General features: G+C 38.5%; 1 protein-coding gene and 2 pseudogenes across 4 annotated transcripts in view; 1 reads left to right on the forward strand and 2 right to left on the reverse strand.

The window, feature by feature from the left end:
• Positions 1-17,784, forward strand: part of NMD3 (NMD3 ribosome export adaptor) — a 115,716-nt gene that overhangs the window by 86,000 nt on the left and 11,932 nt on the right. The window lies entirely within an intron of this gene.
• On the reverse strand, positions 7,494-9,185 carry LOC101042138 (elongation factor 1-gamma-like; annotated as a pseudogene).
• On the reverse strand, positions 11,912-12,617 carry LOC101041816 (26S proteasome regulatory subunit 4 pseudogene; annotated as a pseudogene).

Here is a 17,784-nt window from a genome sequence, read left to right on the forward strand (position 1 = left end):
GGAACACTTGAGCCCAGGAGTTCAAGTCCAGCCAGGGCAACATAGTGTGAGACTCCATGTCTCTCTTTTTTTTTTTTTTTTTTTTTTTTTTTTAAAAAAAAAAGATAAAACAGAATAATTTCTTTTTTCAACTGAGTTTGCCAAGTAAGATGCTCTGGGAAGCTATGTGTGGACAGCAGGTGGTCCCAATCTCAATCTCACATTTCTCCCTCTAGTATTAAGGCATTGTTAAAGGAGGATCTAGGATTTCAATGTTGCTAAAGATGAAATCCTAGTCAAATAAGACTATTAACTCATTTTTACAGAGAAATTAGTTAAAATTTATGAGTGTGGCAGACTCTGTAACTATCAACATTTCACTAAAAAAAAAATGTTCAGTGTATGGATGTGGACCAAGAGGGTAGACTAGAAAGCTCCACCCATCGCTCCCCCTGCAAGGATACCAAATTAACAACTATCTGCACAGAAAAATCACTTTCATGAGAACCAAAAATTAGATGAGCATTCGCAGTACCTGGTTTTAACTTCATGTCTCTGAAAGAGGCACTGAAGAGGTAGAAAAAACAGCCTTGAATTGCCGACACCAGCCCTACCTCATCCCCTAGCAGTGGCTGCATGGTACTGAAAGCATTTCTGTGAGCTAGGGGAGGGGGAACATGGCAATTGTGAGGCACTGAACTCAGTCTTACCCTGTTATAGCAGAGGGATAAACTGGGCCAAACTCAGCTGATATCTGCCCGTGGAGGAAACATTTAAACCAGCCATAGCCAGAGAGGAATCATTCATCCCAGTGGTTGGGACTTGAATTCCATAAGCCTCACCACTGTGGACTAAAGTGTTTTGTGGCTCTACATAAAATGAAAGGCAGTCAAGGACACAAGTATTGCAACACCTAGGCAAGTCCTAGGACTTAACTGAGCCCAGAGTCAGTGGACTGGTTGGGGGGCATGTGACATACTGAGATAACAGCTGGAACAGCCAAAGGAGTGCTGGCATTATGCTTCCCCTAACCCCACACTGCATAACTTGCAGCTCCAAAATAAACACCTGTCTTCCACTTGAGGAGAGGAGTGGGAAGAGTGAGGAGGACTTGGTCTTGCATCTTGGATACCAGCTCAGCCACAGCAGGATAGGGCACCGGTCAGAGGTGTGAGGTCCCCTTTCCAGGCCGTAGCTCCCTGATGACGTTTCTAGACACACCCTGGGCCAGAAGGAAATCCTCTGCTTTGAAGGAAAGGACTCAGGCAGGATTCATCACCTGCCTATGGGCCCTGAATAACCAGCAGCAATACTCAGATATTATTAATACAGCCAGGGCTTTGAATAAGCCTCTGAAACTTGCTGGCTTCAGGTGGTAATCAGCACGTTCCCAAGTGTGGTGCCTATGGGGTGAGACTCCTTCTGCTTGAGAAAAGTAGAAGAAAAAGTAAAGGGGACTTTGTCTTGTACTTTAGTACCATTTGGCCATAGCAGGATAGAGTACGCAGAGGGTTCTTGAGGTCCCTGATTCTAGGATTTGGCTATTGAATGGCATTTCTGGACCTGCCCTGGGCAGAGGGGAGACCACTACCCTAAAAGGCGAGTCTGAGGTCGGGCACCATTCACCACAAGCTGACTGAAGAGCTCTTGGGCCTTAAGCGAACATCAGTGGTAATCTGGCAGTAATCTATAAGGGCCTGTGGTGGTGGCAGCTATGAGGTAAGGCTCCTCTGCCTTTGGAAAGGAGAGGGAAAAGCGGGAAGGACTGTGTCTTGTGGTTTGAGTGCCAGTTTAGCTGTAGTACAATAGAATACCAAACAGATTTCTAAGGTTTTTGACTATGATTCCTGGTTCCTGGATGGCACATATGGACATTTCCAGGGACTGGGGGAATTTGCTGCCCTGAAGGAAAGGATACAGGCTTAGCTGGCTTTTCCATCATGGACTGTAGAGCCCAAGGGCTTTGAGTGAACATTGGCAGTAGTCAGGGAGTGGCTAGAATCGGGCTTGCATGAAACCCAGTGCTGTGCTGCTTCAAGTCTGACCCAGCACAGTTCTAGTGGTGGTGGCCACAAGGGTGCCTGTGTCACTTCTCCTCCAGTTTCAAGTGGATCAGAACAGAGAAAGACCCAGTGTCTTTGGGAGAAATTAAGAGAAGAGAGCAAGAGTCTTTGCCTGATGATCCAGAAAATTATTCTGGATCTTTTCTAAGACCATCAAGTTGGTACTTCGACAAATCTGCAAGAACCACAGCATTACTGGACTTAAAGTGTCCTCTAAAGCAGATACAGCTTAGATCACAACACCCAAGTCCTTTCAAATATCTGGAAAGCCTTCCCTAGAAGGATGGGTACAAACAATCCCAGACTGTGAAGACTACAGTAAACATCTAACTCTTCAATACCCAGCCACAGATGGACATTTGCAAGGATCAAAACCATTCAGGGAAACATGACCTCACCGAATTAATTAAATAAAGCACCAGTGAACCAATCCTGGAGAAACACATATGTGACCCTTCGGATAGAGAATTTAAAATAGCTGTGTTGAGAAAACTCAAAGAAATTCAAGATAACACAGAGAAGGAATTTAGAATCCTGTTAGATAAATTTAACAAAAAGATTGAAATAATAAAAAAGAGGCAGAAATTCTGGAGTTTAAAAATGCAAAGGGCATACAGAAGAATGCATCAGAATCCTTTAGTAACATAATTTATCAAGCAGAAGACAAAATTTGTGAGATTGAAGACATCCTAAATAAAAATACACAGAGAAAACAAAAGAAAAAAGAACAAGAAACAATAAAGCACACCTACAAGATCTAGAAAATGGCCTTTAAAAAAAATCTAAGAGTTTTCTCCTTAAAGATGAGGTGGAGAAAGAGATAAGCGTAGCAAGTTTATTCAAAGGGATAATTATAGGTAATTTCCAAACCTAGATAAAGATATCAATACCCAGGTACAAGAAGGTTATAGAACACCAAGTAGATTTAATCCAGGGAAGACTACCTCAGGCTTTTAATATTCAGACTCCGAAAATGTCAAGGATAAAGGAAGGATCCTAAGAGCAGCAAGAGAAAAGAAGCAAATAACATGCAAGGAACTCCAATACATCTGGCAACAGATTTTTTAGTGGAAGCCTTACAGGTTAGGAGAGAGTGATATGACATATTTAAAGTGCTGAAACATAAAAATTTTTCTGTGGAATAGTATATCCAGTAAAAATATTCTTCAAACATGAGGAAATACAGATATTCCCAGAAAAACAAAAGCTGTGGGATTTCATCAACACCAAATCTGTCCTACAAGAAATGCTAAAGGGAGTGCTCCAATCAGAAAGAAAAGAATATTAATGAGCAATAAGAAATCACCTGAAGGTACAAAACTCACTGGTAATAGTAAGCACACAGAAAAACACAGACTATTATAGCACTGTAACTGTGGTGTGTAAATTACTCTTAAGTAGAAGGGCTAAACGGTGAATCAATAGAAAATAATAACTACAATAACTTTTCAGGACATAGGTAGTAAAACTGGACAAAGATAAAAATAACCAAAAGTTAAAAAGTGGGGGAATAAAGTTAAAGCATATAGTTTTTGCTTGTTTATGTAAACAGTGTTTAGCTGTTATTAGGTTAAAATAGTAAGTAATAAGACAGTATTTGCAAGCCTCACGGTAAACTCAAGCCAAAAAACACACAAAGAATACAAAGAAAAATGAAAAGCAAGAAACTAAATTATGTCACCAGAGAAAATCACCTTTGTTTAAAGGAAAACAGAAAGAAAAAGGAAAAAGGAAGATAAGATCACAAAACAACAAGAATACAAAAAACAAAATGGCAAGAGCTTACTTATCAATAATATTGAATGCAAATAGACTAAACTCTCCAATCAAAAGACATCAAGTGGCTGAATGGATAATGGATAAACAACAACAACCACCAAAAAATAAAACCCAATTATCTGTTGCCTTCAAGAAATACACATCACCTATAAAGACACAAATAGACTGAACATAAAGGAACGGAAAGAGATATTCCATGCAAATGGAAACCAAAAAAACAGCAGAAGTAGCTATACGTGTATCAGACAAAATCGATTTAAAGAGAAAAACTATAAGAAAAAGTAAAGAAGGTTACTATATTATGATAAAGGGGTTAATTCAGCAAGAAGATATAACAATTATAAATACATATGCACCCTTCACTGGAACACCCAGATATATAAAGCAATTTTTTTCAGAGTTAAAGAGAGAGATAGACCCTAATAATAGCTGGAGACTTAATACTCGACTTTCAGCATTGGACAAATCTGCCATACAGAAAATCAACAAAGAAACATTGGACTTAATTGTACTATAGACATAATTGATATGTATAGAACACTTTATCCAGTGGCTACAGAATATACATTCTATTCCTCAGTACATACAACATGCTTCTCTTTAGGAGATGTAACTAATTGTGACTTCAGCAAGTGTTCCAATAACACCCTGTGCATATTTTAAGCACTAAATTTAAGTCATGTCATTGTCATTATTTATGTCTGTCTACGAAACTGGATGTTGGGCTTTTCAGATCATTTTAGTATTTTCTGTCTTGGTATCCACACAGCAGATATGGTGTCTTAGGCATTGTGAGTCCTTTACAAATATTTGTTACAGACATTCATTTATTGAAGAAAGAACTCATGTGGTTTATTTGATCACATAATGGGAACTTTGTACTACTTTCTGTTTTTCTTTCCTCCTGGTTGCCAGAAAACTTCAACCCAAATTTTATGCTCTGTGACAATAGCTATCTTATCCTAACTCTAATTTTTTTTTTAAACTTTTGTTTTTATTTTTCTTTTAATTAAGCTAATTACATATTTTCATCTAAATGATCTCAAATGCATTTTGGAACTACAAGAAATATAAATTATAAATAAATATACTTAGCAAATTTTGGCTCATCTCTGTGTTGAAGGAAGATCCAATCAATGCCTCTTGCCATCATGGAGCATTAAGAAACATCAAGGAGCATTTCAAAGATGATGCTGAATGTAAAGAAGGAAGCTTCTTCCCCTCCTAAAGCCCAAACCAAAGCTAAGGCTTTAAAGGCCAAGAAGGCAGTGTTGAGAGGTGTTCACAGCCAAAAAAAAAAAAAGATCTGCATGTTACCCACCTTCCAATGGCTCAAGACACTGACTCCAGAGACAGCTCAAATATCCTCAAGAGCGCCCCCAGCAGAAAGAAGCTTGACCATATGCCATTGTCCAGTTTCCACTGACCCCTCAGTCTGCCATGAAGAGAGAAGACAACAACACACTTGTGTTCATTGTGGATGTTAAGGCCAACAAGCACCAGATCAAATAGGCTCTGAAGAATCTCTATGATATTGACGTGGCCAAGGTCAACACCCTGATTCGGCCTGATGGAGAGAAAACATATGTTCGACTACCTCCTGATTACCATGCTTTGAATGTTGCCAACAAAATTGGGATCATCTAAACTGAGTCCAGCTGGCAAATTCTAAATATGTGTATATCTTTTCACCATATACATGCCTCTCTGTCAATTTCTGGTTGGGCTGGGAGGCCATACGCAGGCACCGACGTTGTCACAGGGCTTGGGCAAGACTCCCGTTCTACTTATCCTTTAGAAACATTCACCCTGCCACTCCACCACGCTTGATCACTCCAGAGATCTTTGTGACTAGAGTTAGTGTCCTAGGAAAATCATAACTCAGAACTTGCCTCCATGGTTGAGGGTAACAAGAAACTTTACAAGAACCCCTTCTTTTATTCCTCAAAGAGGCTGTTTGTGAAACCAATGCCCAGAGTTTGAAGTGCATTAACATCCATTTCAGGGGAGTGTGGGTTGGCTGGCTTTCGAGTAGCATTTTGTCCTCACACACCCATCTACTATGTCCAACTGGTTTGTCTGCTTTCTTCACCCCTTGCCCAATAAAGGACAAGGACCTCAAAAAAAAAAAAAAAAAAAAAAGAAAAGAAACATCAAAAGAGTAACAACTATTAGATAAACAGGCAAAGGTATTATGTATTATGCTTAGAAAAGGCAAATAGAGATTACTCAAAGAGCAGACTGAAGATTTATAAACTATAAACAGATACGTTTACATGGCTAGAGTTGCTGAGATGACTTGGCACTGATGAATATTATGCAGTGAGAAGAATCATGTTGAAAAAATTCATTTTAGTTATTTATTGGTTGTTTTGCTATTTAGGAGAAAGACAAAAGGACATAGCAAATCCAAAGGATTTCTCAGAGTAGAAAGACATTATAAACCTGGCAAGACAGCTACATAGTGGCCCAGTTATGAGAAAGGCAGAGGTCAGACGCAGGTACCAAGGTCAGGCAACAGAGTCCAGAAGGTACACTTCTATCACTATGAGAGAAAAAGAGTATTAGATTTGAGATTAGAGAATCTCAGTTGTCCAGGGAAATTGTCAATTGCCTTGGCTAGTTACAGTAACATAAATCCATAGGAATATTATTTTGTGAAGTAAGGAGCATACCCATTTTCAAATTACTCTTTGTTTTGCTACAGGCTTACGAAAAGGCTGAAGGTTAGAGTGAAACGGGAAGACAGAAAACAGTAGGAAAGAAAAGGAAAATCAAAATACGTGATGAGAAGGCAGAACTTTATTAAAGTTATACTTTGGAAAATTTGAGAAAGTAAAGTAGTTCGGCATTTTCCTGAACTGAAAACGAACCATTGGTATTATAAACAGCACTTTCTAGATGAAAACAAACTACTGAAAGAATTAACAAAGCAGTCATTTCACCATCAAGTGAGTCAGTATTTGCTTTTTATGGTAACCAGAAATATCTGGGTTTGTTTTTTAATCTTAATAGTATAAATTTTAATGACAAAGATTATTTAGTTTTTAGTAAAAAACTGGAAATTCCTACAGTGAAGTTTGCCCTTAGAAATGAACTCGAGTTTTGGAGTGAAAAGTGCCCTCATTTAACACTTATTTGTTTGTCAAGGTTGATGAGACTATCTAGATATTGTGAAGTGGAAAAGGAACATGCCCACAGAAAAGTCAGGCATCTGCACTGGGAAAGGAAACTTAGAGGCTGTTGCTGGGCTTGGCCTGTGGTAGGAGTTCTTTTCCTTGACACCTGCTCACAGAGACCAAAAACACTTTTAGCTTTTGTGAGGCCATTTGGGAAGTCTGAAAATTCCAAATTCATTATTAATATTGAATTGTGAGATTTCATGTAAAAATCCATGTTTCCGATTTCTCTTAAAAAATCAGATAACTTTCCAGCATAGCAACTATCAATAGGACTGAATAGAAGCTGCTCACTTGGGACAGAGCCAGGTCATGATTGTCCCTTTCCCAACTCCACTGTTTTCTCCAGACGTGGAGGCTGAGTTGCCATCTATCAATATGATTGCACAGCTGTTTGCTTTATTGTAGAATTGATAAGATATTGAAACATTTCTTTTTTTTTCAATGTTGGTTTTTTTTAAACGACCACCCGTTGGTTGATGACAAGAGATGTTCATGTGAAGATTTTGCTCTGATTAAAAGCTTTGCCCACAGACTGGAAGGCCCTATCCCAGGAAAAGTACTCTTGAACCTGCATCTGGGTCTTCTCACTTCCAGAATCCAGTTTCCGCCATGTGTATAATTCTTAGTCCACCTGCCAATCCAGACTCAGGCGAAAGGCACTGAGTCACCTGGCCACTGAAGACCAAGATTCCAGAAATGGAGCTACTTTTGTTGGTTCCTAAGAAGATGACATGGGCAAAGGTGTTCTTCCTCAGCTTATCCAGTCACTGGAACATTTCAGTTATGAGGCCACAACTTTTGAAGGTCTGAGTGAGCTCTTAAGTGATACTCAGAGTACCACTGGGACCAGCCATCCTTAGCAGAGTGCTTCCAAAAATATGGCAGTGACACAGTGTGTTCTCACTGGAGCACCTGGGTATAAATTCATTCAACACGGCAGCTGAGCAAAGAGGTACTTGGCCTTGGGCTCAGCAGCTGGTGCCTGCTCATATTCATCCATCTCCTCCTCAGGAGCAAGGGAAGTCATGTTGTTTTTCCTCTTTGTGCTCAGCTTGAGGCTTCTGCTTCTCTTTTCATGAACCTTTTCCCTTCCATGGGTGTCCTTTTTAGTCTGGCTCTCTGCAGAATTTTTAGCATCAAACTGGGCCACCTTCTCACACAGTTTCACTTCTTCCAAGACAACTCGGAACTGGGGTTGGTTAATGCAAGTAAGGAGACAGCAGCTGATATTCATAAAGGCTTGGTGGAAAGAAGGCCCCAGCACCTGCTTATAGAGCTGCAACAAGGTCCAGACAACTGTGATGTCAGCCAGTTACTCATTCACCCTCCAGAAAAGGCTTCATCTTCAAGTGAGCATCCAGAATTCACCTCAAGTCCTCTTTTGCATTCTTTTTTATTTTATTTTGTTTTACTTTAGGTTCAGGGGTACATGTGCAGGTCATGCAGGGTTGTTGCATAGGTGCATACTATATTCTGCATTTCTCCCCCTGTTTTCCCTCCCCACCCTTCCCATACCCCTGCTGTCTCTCCCCTAGCCTCCACCAACTGCCCCCAGTGTATGCTGCTCCTCTCCCTGACTCCCCGTGTTCTTATTGTTCAACACCCGCCTATGAGTGAGAACATGCGGTGTTTGGTTTTCTGTTCTTGTGTCAGTTTGCTGAGAATGATGGTTTCCAGATTCATCCAAGTCCCTACAAAGGACATGAACTCATCGTTTTTTAATGGCTGCGTAGTATTCCATGGTATATATGTGCCACATTTTCTTTGTCCAGTCTATCATTGATGGGCATTTTAGTGGCCTGTTTGTTGTGGTGCATGATGCCAAAGGTAGGGATAACCAAGTACTGGCTAAGGGTACTATGTTGCTATCAGCAGAGCTCACCCACTGCACCACCTGGGGTTCTGCTTCTGGAGTACTTTCCTGCAGCTCCTTATTGCTCACATAGTAGGTAATGACATTACCCTTAAACATACGGACTCCACTGTCACCATCAAATGCTGGAATCTTGCCAGCAGGAATTTGCAGAGAAATTTAGGGTTGTGGTTGGTTTGGCCAAAGTGGAAGTGGTAATGGTACAGAGGGTATGCAGACCTGAGCCCTGCTATACTGAGCAGTGATGAGGGCTTTGAAGGCCCTCCAGTTTTCAGGGTATGTGTACAGAATATCAACTATCATGGTGGTTCTTCAGAGAAAGAGAAGGGAAGAAAAACAAATCAAGAATGTGTTTGGCTGCAGGTAACAGAAAAGCTGACCAACTATCATTTAAACATGAATAGTTTACTTTTCTCATATTACCAAACCTAGGCAATTACTGGCAATTGGTTAAGCTACACAATTGCACCCAAGAGTCCAGCCAGTCCTTCATAAGCTGGCTTTTATCTTTGTGGCTGTCTCCTCACAAGTACAAAATTCCATTTTGTACTTGTGAGGAGATAGCCAGATAATTTGTCCACTTCAAAGCAAGAAGAAGCGGGAATGATCAAGGCCCAAACCAACTATATGTTCCTTCTACAGGGAAATTAAAATTCCTCAAGCCAGCAGAGTGTTCTGTCTACATCTTATTGGTCAGAACTGGGTTACATGGCTAGAAAAAAAAAATAAATAAAATAAAGCTGACAAATAAGGAAATGTAAATAAACATTTTGGCATAGACCTGGTTCTAGGCATGCTGCCACCATAAAAAGCTCAGAGTTTCACTGAAAAAAAAAAAAAAGAAAAGAAAAAGAAAATAAGACTGTCTCTTGAGGTAGGAAGTATTTTATTTAAGCCTCAGGGGTGATCTGTACTAAAGGATGAAATTGTAGATATAAAAACTAAGCTAGAGATCTTAAACCTAAAGTCCACAAGGGGATAAGTGAGTAAAACAGGCAAGTGACTGCTGTAAATCTTTGTCTTATACACATATTAATTTCTAAGATACTCTTCACAAGAAATGTGACTTTCCCATTGTTCTGGGATCATGGAACATCTTGGTCCATTTTTATTACACTTGTGTATTTTGCATATCAGTCCCCTGTCAGATGATGGTTTGCAAATATTTTCTCCCATTCTATAGGTTGTTTCATCACTCTGTTTACTACTTCCTTTGCTATGCAGAAGCTTTCCAATTTAATAAAGTCCAATTTATCTATTTTTGTTTTCATTGTCTGTGCTTTTGGAGTCTTAGCTATAAAGTCTTTGCCTAGGCCAGCATCTTGAACAGTTTCTCTTTGTTTTCTTCTATGAAGTTTATAGTTTGGCATCTTATATTTAAGTGTTTAATCCATTCTAAGTTAATTATTTTGTACATGGTGAGAGATAGGGGTCCAGTTTCATTCTTCTTCATATGCTTATCTTATTTTCCTAGCACCATTTATTGAAGGGATCATTCTTTCCTCAATGTATGTTGTTCATGGCTTTGTCAAAGATCAGTTGGCTGTGAATATGTGTATTTATTTCTGGGTTGTCTATTCTGTTCCATTGGTCTATGTGCCTATTTTTATACCAATACTATGCTATTTGGGTTACTCTAACCTTGTAATATATTTTGAAGTCAGATAGTGTGGTGCCTTTAGCCTTGTCTTTTTTGCTCAGGATTGCTTTGACTATTCAGGCTCTTTTGTGGTTCCACATGAATTTTAGGACTGCTTTTTCTATTTCTGAGAAAAATGACATTGGTATTTTGATAGTGATTGTATGAAATCTGCAGATTGCTTTGGGTAGTAGAAAAAAATTTTAATATGTAGATTTTATTGAAAATATTCATATTCAAAAATAGTTTTGGATTTTAAACACTTAGATTTTACTTAATTAAAATCAGAAATATTGATTTTATTGTTAGAAGAAGCTTTAATTATCTTAACAATTTCTATGTAAACAATGATTTGCCTATACTAAATATCAAATATAAATAGTAGTAGAGCAAGAAAACAATATAAATAATTGTTTATATCTATTTAATATCTATTTATTTATATGCTACTGGACCACCTTTAAAAGGTGGTCCAGTAGCAATCATCTGGACCAACTTTTAAAGGAATTTTTGGATACATGAAAAATGGAAATATATTGTAATAATATATTGCAGCACACAAAGGCATTTGATCCTAACTCATCACTGTTATTACTCTTTTTCAGTAGTGGTGGACTCTCATTATATCCCATCAGTCTTTAGGTTTATTATATAAACCATACTGCAGGACTATGTGTTCTGCAGGCAGGACAGGTTTTAGATTGCCAATGTCTGTCATGGGTTGTAAGACATAAGATTTGAATGTTTACTTCCTTCACTACCTTAGGCTTTTCTCTTTTTTTTAAGTTCTAAGATGGACCAAGTTATCCTGTTGATTTTTTTCTTCAGGAGGAATGGACAAGCATTTAAGGTAGCAAGTACTGCAACTGGCTTCTTGGAAAGGCAACAAGCAAGGAAGGGCAACAAGAAAAGCCACATGGACATTGTGCTTGAGAGGCTGGAAGTGCTTTGGATCACCAAGGCAGCACCTTCCCTTTGCAGGCCATGTGCTCTAGGACATTGCCTCACTGCCCTTGCCCATAGCAGATATTGCTGCTCCCAGCCCAGCATTTGCTGCCTCAGTGTTAGCTGGCAGGGCCATGCTGTTGGCTATGGTTGTGGTTTGTTAATTTTCACTGCTGTATATCATTCCATTATTGAAACCTGCTATAATTCATCCGTATTAATGTTATGGGATTTTCTTTTCTTTTTTTTTTTTTTGGTGAAAGAGCATGCTTTATTGGGAAGCAGAGTGCTGCACAGTGACCAAGAGATGAAGGCCCCTCAGTGAGGCATTTACACATTTTACTCCAAAAAACACACAGGTTGTTTTGCTAATAAAAATCAACTGGAATAGGGATTCCTCTGGGCAACTCCCCAGCCTTTTCCCATTCAGAGGTTGAAAAATCTCCCATTCATTTTCTTGAAGGCAGCTGTGGTTCACTAAAGGTAGAGACCCTTGGAAGTGCCTTTCTGTTTTTTATAAAGAACATTTTCTTTATATTTTTTGAAGTCTTCATTTGTTACCTTGATTCTATGGCTCTCTTAAGGCCATCAGACAAGCTTCTGTGCAGATTGCCTTGATGTCAGCACCAGAGAGGTCATCTTAAGCTATGATCAAGTCATCCAGGGTTACATCATCGGCCAGCATCATCCTGCTTGTATGAATCTGAAAGATGCTCTTCTTAGTATTTTCATCAGGCAGGGGGGATCCTGATCTTCCTGTCAAAGTGGCCTGGTCTGCTAAGTGCTGGATCCAAATTTCTATTTGGTTTGCAGCCATGATAACTTTCACATCTCCCCTAGAATCCAATCCATCCAACTGGTTCAACAGTTCCAACATTGTTCACTGAATTGCTCTCTCACCACCAGAATTTGTCATATCTTTTTGTCCCAGGGGCATTAATATCAATAAACACAATGGATGGTGCGTGTTCTTCAGCAACTTGAAACAATTTCCATACGAGTTTGTGCCCATCACCTAGGTAGTTCTGAATAATTTCAGAGCCAACCACTCCAAAGAAAGTGGCTGAGGTTTGGTTTGCTAGCACTTTGGCTAACAAGGTTTTACCTGTGCCAGGTGGACCATAGAGAATGACTCCTGCAGGAGGCTTTATACCCATCTCTTCATAATATTCAAGTTAGGTGAGGAGGCTCCACAGATTCCTACTGCTAAAAGGGTCCCCCCTCAGATCATCCACTTTTGATCTTTCCTCCTTTTGCATTTCTTCTAATGGTTTCATTTGTTTCTGATTTCTAGTGAATTCTTCCTTCATGAAAAGACAGTCTTAAATTCTCTCTAACTTCAGTAATTTTAACTGGCACTGAGTGTGAGATACAGTACAGGAGATTTGTATTTCTTTTTCTTGTCCTTGTCATACTTCCTGCAAACTCCAGGACCATAACCTCCACTCTGACTTTCACCCATCTTGCCTTGGCCACTTGAGCTGCCAATTCTTTCTTAATGTCTGTTTTTTCATTAGGCCGTGGCTTCACACGGTATGCAGTAGTTTTGTTTTTGTTTTTTGTTGGATGAATGGATACTGAGTAGCTGGTGTAAAGTCATGGCAACGTGAGATAATCCTGGAAAAGGTTAGTTGGGGCTATACTGTGGAGAAATGCAAAGTCTGGTGAGAAGTTTGCATTAATTTGTTAGACAATGAAACTTCAGAATTGAGTGATCAAAAGCACAAACTAGGAGCCAGACTATCTATCTGGGTTTCACTGTCAGTCCTACCACTTACTAGCTGTGTAACCTTGGGGTTATTTACCTAATATCTCTGTGTCTCAATTTCCTTACCTAAAAAAATGGATGTCATGGGAGGATTGTGAAGATTAACTGAATTCATATTTATAAATTGCTTAGACCAGTACCCAGTAGGATAAGTTCTACAGCAGTAATTATTAAATAAAATGGGTATCCACCACAGGTGTTTGAACAGGGAAGTGGCATTTTTGGAGTAGGGTGAGAGGCAGTAATAAAGGCAGGGGCAGTGGTCCATGCTACAGCTACTGTTGTGGTCAGAAGGCTGATTCTTACTGACCCCTGTTGACTGTAGGAGAAATGCTTATGAGCAACTCACATGCAGAAAAAAATCTTGACAGTAAGGATTAAGAAAATTATATTTTCAAAAATTTTATCCTTTACCCTTGCAGACAAATTCTGACTGGGCAGTTTGGAATTGCAACCTGTAATTAGAAAACTTTCATTTATAACCACCAGTGAATGAGCTGTAGTTATCACAGTGGTGGAATTTCAGACCAGCAGGAGAGGGATTTTTTCCATCCCACTGAAATGGCACAACATAAGATTCTCCCTGTGTTGCCTAAGCACGAGGTTGATCTGTTGAAATTTGCAGAAATTTCCACTGGAAGTTTTCCCACAGTGAATTTGTCTCTGTAGAGCTGGGTCGTCTCACTGAAGCCACACTATGGAACAGTGAATATGTGGGAGTCTAGGAAGAAACAGATGCTACACTCCAACTGGGTACTTTGAAACATTTAAGAAAAGAATCACTTGCTGACTAGGGAAATCAACAAGGAATGATGCAGAACCCTGAAGCTAGCAACCCTGGGGAGGCCTGATCACCCTGGGTCTGAATTGCATACTTAATTTTGTTTAATCCTTACATTATCCCCATAGCTAGTATTACTAATATTTTTCAGATAAGGAAAACTGAGGCTTAAAGAAGTTGAGTTGCCCAAGGTCTCACAGCTCATAAGAATCACCTGAATCAAGTTTAGTGCTAGGTTTTCTGAAGCTAAAGTCTATGATCTTTTCAACACTTGAGTAATCTACTGACCTTTTATTTATGCAACCACTTTATTTTTTACTCTATTAGATGAGTATACTTGTATAAAATTCAAACATTGCAGATATTATAGAGTAAAAAGTTAAATTTAGTTCTTCTGACCTCTGTCCCTTAAACCACATTTTTTCTCAGAAGTTATCATTATTTACAGTGGAATACGGCTTATTCCAGATACTTTTTCCCCTGTGCATTTACAAACTTAGCACATATATGACTATTCTTACAGAAAAGATACACTGAAGCTTAGAGAAGTTAAAGTGATTTGCCCAAGGTCTGCTTCCGCTGGATATCCACTGTAAATAGGGTCATTTTGTCAATAATGTTCTTTAACTTCTTATTACTTTGTACTTTTTTTTCTTTCATTTTGGACCCCTTCCTCCCAGAGTGATTTGAATTATTTCAATATACTGTGGCTTAAATTATACAGATATATATATATCTGTAGAGATATATATCTAAACATATCTATATATTTAGGAATGAAACTTCTTGGTGTCTTTATAGTCATACATAACTATAAAGCCTGATTAAATTAAGAAACAACACAATTTCAAAAATTAAAAATTAAATTGTCAATGTTAATGCCATGCAGTTTAATGTAATTTAAATAAAATTGCCAATGGTTGTACTTAATAATAGGAAGACATTTTGTTTACTTCCTGACTTTTGATTTTGAGCATGATAGTCCATTTTTGTCATTATTGTTTTTTTTTTTTTTTGCTTTTAAACAATAAATATATGCTCTCCTTTTATCCTATGACCTATCAAAAGGTACATTTTTAAATGAAACATTTTTAAAGGACCATTTACCAAAAATATTTTTCAGGCATCTCTACAACTGTAAGTTCTGGTAATGAATTTTTGCAATCTGAGTAGTACAGAGATAGATACACACAAAAAAATCCACATTTCCCAAATGGTTCTAACGATCATATCACTGTATCTGAATTAGTGTGTATAAGATGACTCAGTTCTCTTACAAATTGTTCCTTGTTTGAACTATTGGTAAGCTTTTATTTGCATAGCATAAAATGAGGCCATTTGGTTTCCAGTGGATGTTGGTTCCTTGTTTCCATTCTGGGTCCACCTCAATTTTTTCTTCATTAACTGCTCCAGTTGGTATATACATTACTGCCCCCTGTCATTTTTATGACACTATATGTAAACCTCGGTTTATTTAGTAACTTTAAAAACTGAAGTTTCAGTCCAAGAAAATGTCTTGTAATTCTATCAATGGAAATTTCAAGATTTGTCATATAATTGGTTAAAATAAACTACAAGTACATTAGCAGACACAGAATGTTGTCATTTAGCTATTAGGATAGGCAAGCTCAAATGCATTGAGTTATGTCCCTTAATACATAGAAATGAAATGCTATTCCTTCATAGGATCAGTTGGTTATAACCTGGTTAAAAATAGCAGTACAAAATGCAGGGATTGCATTTTGTGGGTATTAGGTGGTAATTTAGACTGACCCAGAATATGCCTATTTTTCAAAAGAGTATCAATCATGTAAGAATAAAAAATTAAAATAGTCTCAAGGTGTTTGTGATATTGTACCCCACCCCCACCCCAACCGTAACTCTGGGTAAGTGAGAAGTTCCCAGTTTGAGAATTGCTGTGTACTGTATTCTACTTCCCTGCATGGGGCACAGAGGCAGTAAAACTGGAGGTGGGAGGAGACTGCTGCTGAAGGAAGTGAACACAGACTTACCTTCAAACTCTTTTAGGGTTCTGTCTGCTGCTGGCAAGGAAGTTAGCCAAATTAAGGATGGGATGCTGTGGTCTATGTGGTTTTCTATCTTTCCAGTGCCCAGGCTAGGGAGATGTTTCTCCATTTTGCAGACAGGCTTAGATTAAATTCTTTCTGTGGATGTCCAGACTCTGCCGGATTGAAGTCAGCCTTCCATGTTACTCATCTCCTAAATTGTACTCGGGCTTGAGGTCTCTTTTTCCTGTTCTAGGATATACTTAGTATAAAAGAGAAGAGAAAAAAGCCATAATGGTGGTTCTATGGCATGTAATGTCCTCATAACTCTTACCCTGGGGTGTAATACATTTAGTATTTAGTTGGCATAAGTGCCAGAAGTATGTTTGTTTCTGGATATTTCCTTGGAATTCAACATGGGTGTCCATTGAAAGGGTAGTGTCTCCTTAAAATACTGTTTGCTTTCAAAGTAACTGATAGTTAAGAAAAAACAGTTATTTTTTCTTCTTTTTGCCTCCTTCCATCCCTTCTTTAGTTTCTCTTCTTCCTCTCTCTCCTTTTTTCATCAGATATCCTTTAACCTACCTCCTTTGACTTGGAAGTATAAAACAGGCATATTTTTGAGTTGATAAAAGCTGGTTTAAGAGCAGAGCTGTGACTGGACAGGGATCCCCAGATGCCTAGGACCGTATTCCCCAAACTAGACATCTGCTGAGGAACAAAAATCAATAATATATTGAGAGTAGAATGGTAGTTATCAGAGGCCAGGAAGGGTAGTGGGACAGGGGTAGGGGGTGGGAGACGGAGAGAAGTGGGGATGGTTACTGGGTATAGAAATATGGCTAGATAGAATGAATAAAATATAGTATTTGATGGCACAACAAGGTGACAAAAGTCAACAATAATTTACTGTAGATTTTAAAGTAACTAAAAGAGCAAATTGGAATTTTGTAACACAAAGAAATAATAAATAGTTGGGGTGATAGAGACCCCATTTGCCCTGATGTGATTAATTGTTATGCATTGTATGCCTGTGTCAGAATACCTTGTGTATCCCATAAATATTTATATGTACTATGTATCCATAAAAATAAAAAATAAAAACAAAATCCCAGTATATTAAGAAGCACAGCCTTACAGAATTCCAATTAATAAATGTAAAATAAATGAGGGTAATAAAAAGCCATCATTGGGGAAATACCACAGTAATAACTGTTATAGACAAGACCCAGTGACAGATAAAATTAGTGGGCAAAAGTTTGAGGAGAAATAGGATATCAGCATAGCTTCAAAATGTCTCTCCCAAGGCACTTATTCCTTATAAAGGGAAGAATAATACATTTGCAAGGGAGAAACCCAATAACACCACAGTAACCAAGTGGTCATGGTTAATATCACTGGTATTGGGACATATCAACATCACATACTTGTTGATAGTGGGCCCTGGGAAAGAAACAATATCATTTTTTGCTGTAATCTTTCCAAAAAGGCATAAAGCCTTTATTTACTCAGGAGAAAACTTTAGATAAACTCAAATAGAGGGCCAGTCTATAAAATACCTGATGAGAACTCATTAGAAGTGTCAAGGTCACGAAAGACAAGGAAAGGATGAGAACTGTCACAGATTGGAGCAGACCAGGGAGACAATCAAATGTGATGGGGGTCCCTAATTGATTCTTAAGGAGAAAAAGGACATTCAGGGAAAAACTGAAGAAATTCAAATAAGAGCTGTAGTTTAGCCAAGAGTGTTGTAGCAATATTAATTTCCT

Source organism: Saimiri boliviensis, chromosome 9, assembly GCF_048565385.1.
Source record: "Saimiri boliviensis isolate mSaiBol1 chromosome 9, mSaiBol1.pri, whole genome shotgun sequence".
Lineage (NCBI taxonomy): Eukaryota > Metazoa > Chordata > Mammalia > Primates > Cebidae > Saimiri > Saimiri boliviensis.